Source organism: Galeopterus variegatus, unplaced genomic scaffold (genome assembly GCF_000696425.1).
Source record: "Galeopterus variegatus unplaced genomic scaffold, G_variegatus-3.0.2 Scaffold2607, whole genome shotgun sequence".
NCBI lineage: Eukaryota > Metazoa > Chordata > Mammalia > Dermoptera > Cynocephalidae > Galeopterus > Galeopterus variegatus.
The window spans coordinates 195,887-204,665 of record NW_007728718.1 but is presented as its reverse complement, the minus strand read 5'-3'; positions in this window follow the sequence as shown (position 1 = coordinate 204,665).

Here is an 8,779-nt window from a genome sequence, read left to right as displayed (position 1 = left end):
ATGAAGACACAAAGAAATAAAAACATATACCATCATCATAGATTGAAAAATTAATATTGTTAAAATATCTATAAACACTTAAAGTGATCTATAGATTCAATGTGATCCCTACCAAAATATCAATGACATTCTTCACAGAAATAGAAAAAAGAAATCCTAAAATATATATGAAACCAAAAAAGACCCCAAATAAACAAAGCAAAATTGAGCAAAAAGAGCAAAGATGGATGCATCAAATTACCTGACTTCAAAATATACTACAAAGCCATAGTAACCAAACAGCATGGCACTGGCATAAAAACAGACACATGAACCTGTGAAACAGAATACGATGCTCACACACATCTATAGCAAACTGAATTTCAACAAAGGAGCCAATTACACATAATGGGAAAGGACAGCTGAGAAAACTGGATATTATTATGCCAAAGAATAAAACTAATTCCTTATTTATTGCTATATAGAAAAGCCAACTCAAAATAAATTAAAGACATTAATATAAGACCAAAAACAATAAAAGTACTAAAAGAAAAAAATAGAGGAAAAGCTTCATGATTTTGGTCTAGGTAATTTTTTAAAAAATAAAACCTAAAATGGACAGGGGAGAAAAGCAAACATGGGCAAATGGGATTACATCAAACCAAAAAGCTTCTGCACAGCAAATGAAAAAATTAAAGAGCAAAGAGACAACCTATAGAATGGGAGAATATATTTTCTGTATACCCCATGCATCTGATAAGGGGTTAATATGCAATGTATATTATAATCAACTCAATGACAATGACAAAAACAAGTAAATCAATTAAATACAAGCAAAAGACCTGAGAAAACATTTCTCAAAAGTAGACACAAAAATGGCCAACAGATATATGAGAGAAGGTTCAACATTACTAATCATCAGCAAAATCCAAATAAAAAACTCCAACGAGATATCATTTCACCCAAGTAAGAATGGCTAACATCAAAAAATCAAAAGTTAACAAGTGTTGGCGAGGATGTGAAGAAAAGGGGGCCCTTAGACACTGCTGGTGGGAATGTAAATTACTACAGTCATTATGGAAAACAGTAAGAAGTTTCCTGAAAAAAAAAAAAAAAAATAGAACTACCATATGTCCCATCCATCTCCCTACTGGGTATATATCCAAAGGAAATGAAATCAGTATCTTGAAGAGATAGCTGCACTATTATATTTATTGAAGCATTATTCAAAATATCAAAAACCCAAGGGTCCATAAATGGAAAAATAGATAATGAAAATGTGGTGTTCAATATAATAAAGAATGGAATTCTGTTGTTTGTGGCAAAATGGATGAACCTGAAGGACATTACATTAAGTGAAATATGCCAAGCACAGAAAAAAAATACTGTATAATCTCAACCATATATGGAATCTAAAAAATTGTTCTCATAGAAGTGAAAAATTAAAATAGTTGTTACCAGAGGATGGAGAGTATAGGAGGGAGGGGTATGATGGTGAGAGATTGTCCAACAGTTACAATACTACAGATAGGAAGAATAAGTTCTAATGCTCAATGGTACTGTGGGATGACTAGAGTTAACAGTATTGCATTGCATATTTCAAAGTAGCTAGAAGAGAGGTTTTTGAATTTGATCATTCCATAATCTATACATGTCTCAAAGTATCACTTTGTACCCCACAAATATGTACAATTATTTGGTGTCTAGCATAAATTTTTTTTTAAATATTAAAAACTGATAGAATTAAAGAGAGAAGTAGAAAATACAACAATAGTAGTTGGAAACTATTATATTGTTTTAGGAGAAATAGAATACTTGCAGAGCCTCAAAGTATTGCCCCCCAAATATTTACTAATTGTTGTGAAGGTTTTGAAATTCTTTAATACTCCTCTCCACAGGAGGTGTAGCTTAATTCCAATGTCCTTGCAAGTCATCTAGACTTAGTTACTGGATTTCAGAGAATAGAATACTAAGAATTCTAAAACTTAGTATGGAGTTATATTCATCAAAACAAAATGCCATTATCATAAGAACAGAAAGATAGATCAGTGAAACAAAATTGAATACAGAAATAAAACCACACATATGGAAAATTAATTTTGGTTAAAGGGACAAATGAAATTCAGTGATAAAATGAAACTTTTTTCAATAAATGGTGTGGGAGTAACTGGATAACTCTATAGAAAAAAATAAACTATCTGTTTATTCATCTATTTATTGATTATTCTCTCTATTTATCTGGACTTGCACCTCATACCTTAAATAAAAATTAACTCAAAGTGGATCAGCACATAAATGTGAACTTTAAAACCATAAAGTTCCCAGAAAACACACAGAAGAATATTGTCACACCTTTAGAGTGTGAAAAGATATCTTAAAATGCAAATAATAATAATAATAATAATAATAATAATAATAATAATAAAAGTAAACTGGACTTTATGAAATTTTAAAATTTTGCTCATCGAATTACACCATTACAAAAATAAATAAGTAAAAACAACAACAACAACAACAACAAAAATAAATAAGCAATACATAGGCAAGGAGAAAATATTTACAGTACTTATGTCTGACAAATGATTTGTATTCAGAATGTATAAAGATCTCTGTCAATATATGTAAAGTAGTAATAAGACAAAGAACCAAATAAAAAATAAGAGAAAAAGATGTGAACACTTGACAAAAAAATGGCAAGAAATAGATGAAAAGATTCTAAACATAATTAGTGGTGAGAGAAATGCAAATCACAACCAAATGAGAGTGTGACATCAGCAAAATGACAGAGTTGGCTGCTCTAAGCTCTTGCACCTCATAGAAACATAGAACAACAAGCAGAAAAAGTCGGAACCAATTCTGTCAGAACTCTGGAAAACAGCCAAAATTTACAACAACCAAGTGACATCTGAATAAAGAAAAAGCCTTTTCAAAAGTCTTTTACTGGACCTTGTCCTCTCTTCTCCAAGACACTGCCAGAGAGATGGCGGTCTCCCTTATTACATTTCTGGCACAAGAGCCTCTTAAACTCTTATAGAACAGATGGCAGGAGCATGGGGACCTCAGGAGCTGAGGACAGCCCCCACCAACAGATGGCGAGAGCACAGGACCTTGGGAGCTGAGAGTAGCTCCTAATGACAGATGGAAGGACTACAGGAACCTCAAGAGCCAAGGGAAGCCCCTGCTAACAGATGGCAGAAACACAGGGTGCCATAACATAGGGGGCCAACTGCAGCTAAGACACCACTACAGTGTGAGTTGTCCACCACAACCTACCACCACAGCCACCACTGCTACAAGGGTGGCCTGTTGCCACTGCCACCACAAGGGCAGCCTGCACAGCAGCAGCCACTGCTGCTAGAGCAGCCACCACCATCATGCAGGCAGCAAGCCAAACACTCCACTGCATTGGCACAAGAAGGGTCCCCAGCAGAGCCAAGGGAAAGGGTTTAGCAAATGCAGACCCATGACCCAGTAGCCCAACGCACAGGGGGAAATATGCTGCACTCCACAGTAGAACAACTGGGATGCAGCCAATGAGACAGCCTTGATCTGGGACAGACATACGTGGAAACCTAAGAGACTCCAGAAACCCAGGATAGCCAAATAAAGTAAGGAAGAAAATTCACAACCACCACCAACCCATCCACCAACTGGGGGAAGCAAGGACCCAAGAGAAGCCTCTGTCTTTAGGAAAGAGGAGAAAGAAATCCTTCTCAGGATCACCCATTCAAACTGAGGAGCTCCATTATACCCCAGTAAACCCATCAGGGTCATGAGACACTAAGTGGGGTGTGATCAAGGCCACCCAGGGTCATCTCTCCATCCAAAGTGTGATAAGGCACTCAAGAATTTCTGCCAAGAATTCAAGAGCTCACCCACATCCTCAAAAACCCAACACAGTGTTGTTAACCTCGGCAAAGAATCACTAAAGACCCTAGTGCCTAGGCCACAGAGGTACTCACAGGCAGCTAAATACAAAGCCACACAGGGAGACTACATTACTGTGTCTACCCAGAACCAATACTAAACACCCTATTCAATGGTCTGCATAAAACACATCTATAAGAGTAAGTCTCTCTCCTTAAAGCCCACGATAGAGTAATAGAAGAAACAATTCATCTACCAGAGGAGCAGACATCAACCTAGAGACACTAGAAATGCAAAAAAAAAAGAAAAGAAAGAAAGGAAAGAAAAGAAAAGAAAGAAAATATGACACCACCAAAGGAAGAAAATAATTCCCAATTACCAGACCCCACAGAGTAAGAAACCCTTGAAATGACTGAAAAGGAATTCTCAGTAACAATCTAAGGAAACTCAGTGAGCTACAAGAAGATTCAGTTAGACAACACAATGAATTGAGAAAAACTAACCAGGAAGTAGGAAACTTACAAAGAGATTAAAAAAGAACGTGGCAGAACTGCTGAAACTGAAGGATTCATTCAATGAAAAAAAGAATATAACCAAGAGCTTAAGCAGCAGACTAGAGTAAGCAGAAGAAAAAAATTTCTGTTCTTGATGACTGTATTTTGGGTAAAACCAAGGCAGATAAAAAGAAAAGAAAAAAATAATTTTCAAAAATGAAGAAAATCTATGAGAGCTAGCAGACAACCTTAAGCACCCAAACATGAATAATGGGTGTTTCTTGAAGGGGATGAGAAAGGAAAAGGCATTGACAACATATTCAATGATATAATCATGGAAAACTTCCCAGGTGTAGGGAAAGACATGGACCTTCAGAACCAGAAGGCTCAAAGATCACCAAACAGATTAAATCTCAAAATGTCCTCTCTGAGTCACATTATAGTCGAACTGATAAAACTCAAAGACAAAGAGAGAATCTTAAAAACAGCAAGAGAAAAGTATCAATTCTCCTACAAGGGAGTCTACAGCAGACTAAATGCGGACTTCTCAACAGAAACTCTCCAAGCCCAAAGAGAATGGAATAATACATTCAAAATACTAAAAGAAAAAAATGCCAGCCAAGAACACCATACCAAGCAAGGATAACATTCATAAATGAAGGAGAAATATTGTATTTACCAAACAAACAAAAATACAAGAGTTCGCCACCACATGACAAGTCCTGCAGGAAATCCTCAAGGGAGTCCTGCAACCAGAATCAGAAAAAATGATAATCACTATCATGAATACATGGGAAAGAACAAAATCCACTGGCAGAAGAGATATGCCAATGAGAAAGAAAAATACTATATCCTACCACCTCATAAACCAACAAATACCAAAGTCAAACAATAAAGGGGAGGAAAGGAACAAAAGGTACTTAAAACATCCAAATTAAAGTCATTTCAATAACAATTCCAAATATTAATGGATTGAATTCCCGACTCAAAAGACACACACTGACTGACTGGATTAAAAAGCTAGACCCAACCATATACTGTGTACAGCAGATTAACCTCATCTTTAAAGCCACACACAAGCTAATAGTGAAGGGATGGAAAAAGATATACCGCACAACTGGAAACCAAAAAAAGAGCAGGAGTAGCTATTCTCTTATCAGGTAGAATAGACATTAACCCAAAAACCATAAAAAGAGATAAAGAAGGCCATTATATAAAGACAAAGGGATCTATCCAGCAAGAAGACATGACAATCATAAATATACATGCAACACTGGAGCACCCAGATATACAGCAAACTCTATTAGACCTAAAGAAAGAGATAGACCCCAATACCATAATAGCTGGGGACCTGAAAAACCCTCTCAGCACTGGATGCATCATCTAGGCAACAAATTAACAGAGAAACATAGGATTTAAACTATACTTTACAACAATTGGACTTGGCAGATATTTACAGAGCATTTCATCCAACACCTACAGAATACACATTCGTCTCATCAGCATATGGAACATTTTCCAGGACAGACCACACATTAGGCCAGAAATCAAGTTTCAGCAAATTTTTAAAAATCAAAATAATTTCAAGTACCTTTTCAGACAACAATGGATTAAAACTAAAAATCAATTACAAGTGAAACTCTGGAAATTAAACAATATGCTTCCTAATGTCCTATGGGCATGAGAAGAAATTAAACAGGAAATAAAAATTATTGAAACTAATGAAAATAAATACACATCATATCAAAACCAGTGGGATACTGCAAAAGCAGCACCAAGGGAAACTTATTGCAATAAACACGTACATCAAAAGAATAGAAAGATTTCATCTAAACGACTTAATACTGCACCTCAAAGAACTGGAAAAACAAGAGCAATCCATCCCCAAATCAGTAGACAGACAGAAAGAAATAAGATCAGAACACAACTAAACAAAATAGAGACCCTAAAACTGATACAAAATATTAATGAAATAAAAAGTTGTTTTTTGAGAAGCTAAACAAAATAGACAAGCCATTAGTTAGGCTAACTAAAAAAGGAATATAGAAGAACAAGGTAACAAAATCAGAAATGAAAAAGGAGACATTACAACGGATACCACAGAAATACAAAAAAACATTATTTGTATATGTATATGTATAGTTGTTTATGATAATTAACTACACACCAACAGATTTGAAAACCTGAAGGAAATGGATACATTTCTGGGCACAAGACTAAACCAAAAAGAAATAGAAAACCTGAATAGTCCAATAACAAGCAATGAGATTGAAGCAGTAATCAGAAGTCTCCAACAAAGAAAAGCTCAGGAGTGAATGGCTTTATGTCTGAATTCACCAAAACTTTAAACAGAAATTAATACCAATTTTCTTCAAAATATCCTAAAAATTTGAAACAGAGGCCATTCTTCCAAACTCATACTATGAGGTCAACATCGCCCTGGTAACAAAACCTGACAAAGATACAATGAAAAAAGAGAACTATGGGCCAATATCTCTGATGAATATAGATGCAAAAAATCCTTAACAAAATACTATCAAACAGAGTATAAAAACACATCAAAAAAATCATACTCCACGATCAAGTAGGATTCATTCCAGTGAGGCAAAGATGCTTCAATATATGCAAGTCAGTAAAAGTGATACACCACATTAACAAATTCATGGACAAAAACCATATGATTATCTCAGTAGATGCAGAAAAAGCATTTGGAAAAATTCAGCATCACTTCATGATAAAGACAGTTTATTAGGTATAGAAGGAAAGTATCTTAACACAGGAAAAGCCATATGCAACAAACCCATCACCATTATCATCCTCAACTGGGAAAAGCTTTCAGAAAAGGAACAAGTATGGCCACTCTCACCACTCCTATTTAACATAGTATTGGAAGTAGTAGACAGAGCAATCAGGCAAGAGAAATAAATAAACGGCATCCACATTGGAAAAGACATGGTCAAAATATCTCTCTTTGCAGATGACATAATGCTATATATAGAAAAACCTAAATACTCTACAAAAATGCTCTTAGGACTGATAAACAATTTTGGTAAAGTTGCAGGATACAAAATCAACATGCAAAAATTAGTAGCATTTTTATACTACAATTATAATCTAGCAGAAATAGAAATCAAGAAAGAAAGCCGATTTATAATATTCACCAAGAAAAAAAAAATACCTAAGAATAAATTTTACTAAGGAGGTGAGAGATCTCTACACCGAGTACTACAAATCACTGCTGAAAGAAATTAAAGAGGATGCAAAAAATGGGAAGACATTCCATGCTCATGGATTGGGAGAATTAACAATGTGACAGTGTCTGTATTACCCAAAACGCTCTACAGATTCAATGCAATCCCCACCAAAATAAAAACTGTTTTACTCATCCTTGTCCCACCCCTCCCTAGCACAATAGTCATCCTGATTCAGAAGCCAGGACAACCTGCATCCTTAGTGTGGGACACTTTCCCTGGTTCCAGAGGGGGAAGAGCAGAGCTCATGCAAAAATTATTTCATTTGGCTATTCTAACCTTTCTGGGCACTACCTGAATGAGTGACACAAGGCTGTCACTTTTGTTTCACCTAAGTGAAACTCAGTCCAGAAAAGCAGCACACATTGCTTGAAAACACTAAAAGCCATACACATGTTTGAAGCAAAAGATCACAATAGAAACATGCAGTAGACCTCTAAGGTAAAATCTGAGGAGAGTTTTCTTACTTCCTACAATATTTAAAGGAAAAACTCATGAAAAAATATTATAAATTTATATTATTGGGCAAACAACGTATAACAATGTAATTTGTGACAACTGAAACGGCATAGGATGAAGCTGTACCAGAGCAGAGATTGTGTCACGTTATTGGAGTTATATGGGCATCAATTCAACTAAATTGTTATAAATTAAAGATGTTAAATATTGTAGAGCTAAGGCTGGGTCTGGAGCTCAAAGACCCCTCGAGCCCATTCACAAGCACTTCACACTTAAGTCTACAAGCTAGGTAACAGGAAAAAGGTCCTTGGAGCCTTGGATGAAGAGATAATATTCTTTATTCAGCACACACATGTCTAAGAGCTAGGCAGTCCAAAGAAAAAACTGAGCAGCTGCCAGCAAAGTAAACGTGTTCTATTTTTAGATGCATGCTCTACCAAGCCACTGCTTCACACACTGAAGAACACACAAGAATAGCAACAAGCTAAAAGTACCCGGTTGTGCATGCCCACTAACTCCATCCCCACACAACTTGTTTACAAAGAATGTGCTGAACGTGCCCAACTGGACCTGAGGTGAGAAAGCCTGACTAAATTACTCTATTTTCCTCACAAATATAATCCGCACATTAACCAAAAAGAAAATATCTAAAAAATATATACAAAAGAAAATAAAAAGGCAATAAAATAAATTCACAGTGAAAAAAATCAACACACAAAAAAGGCATTA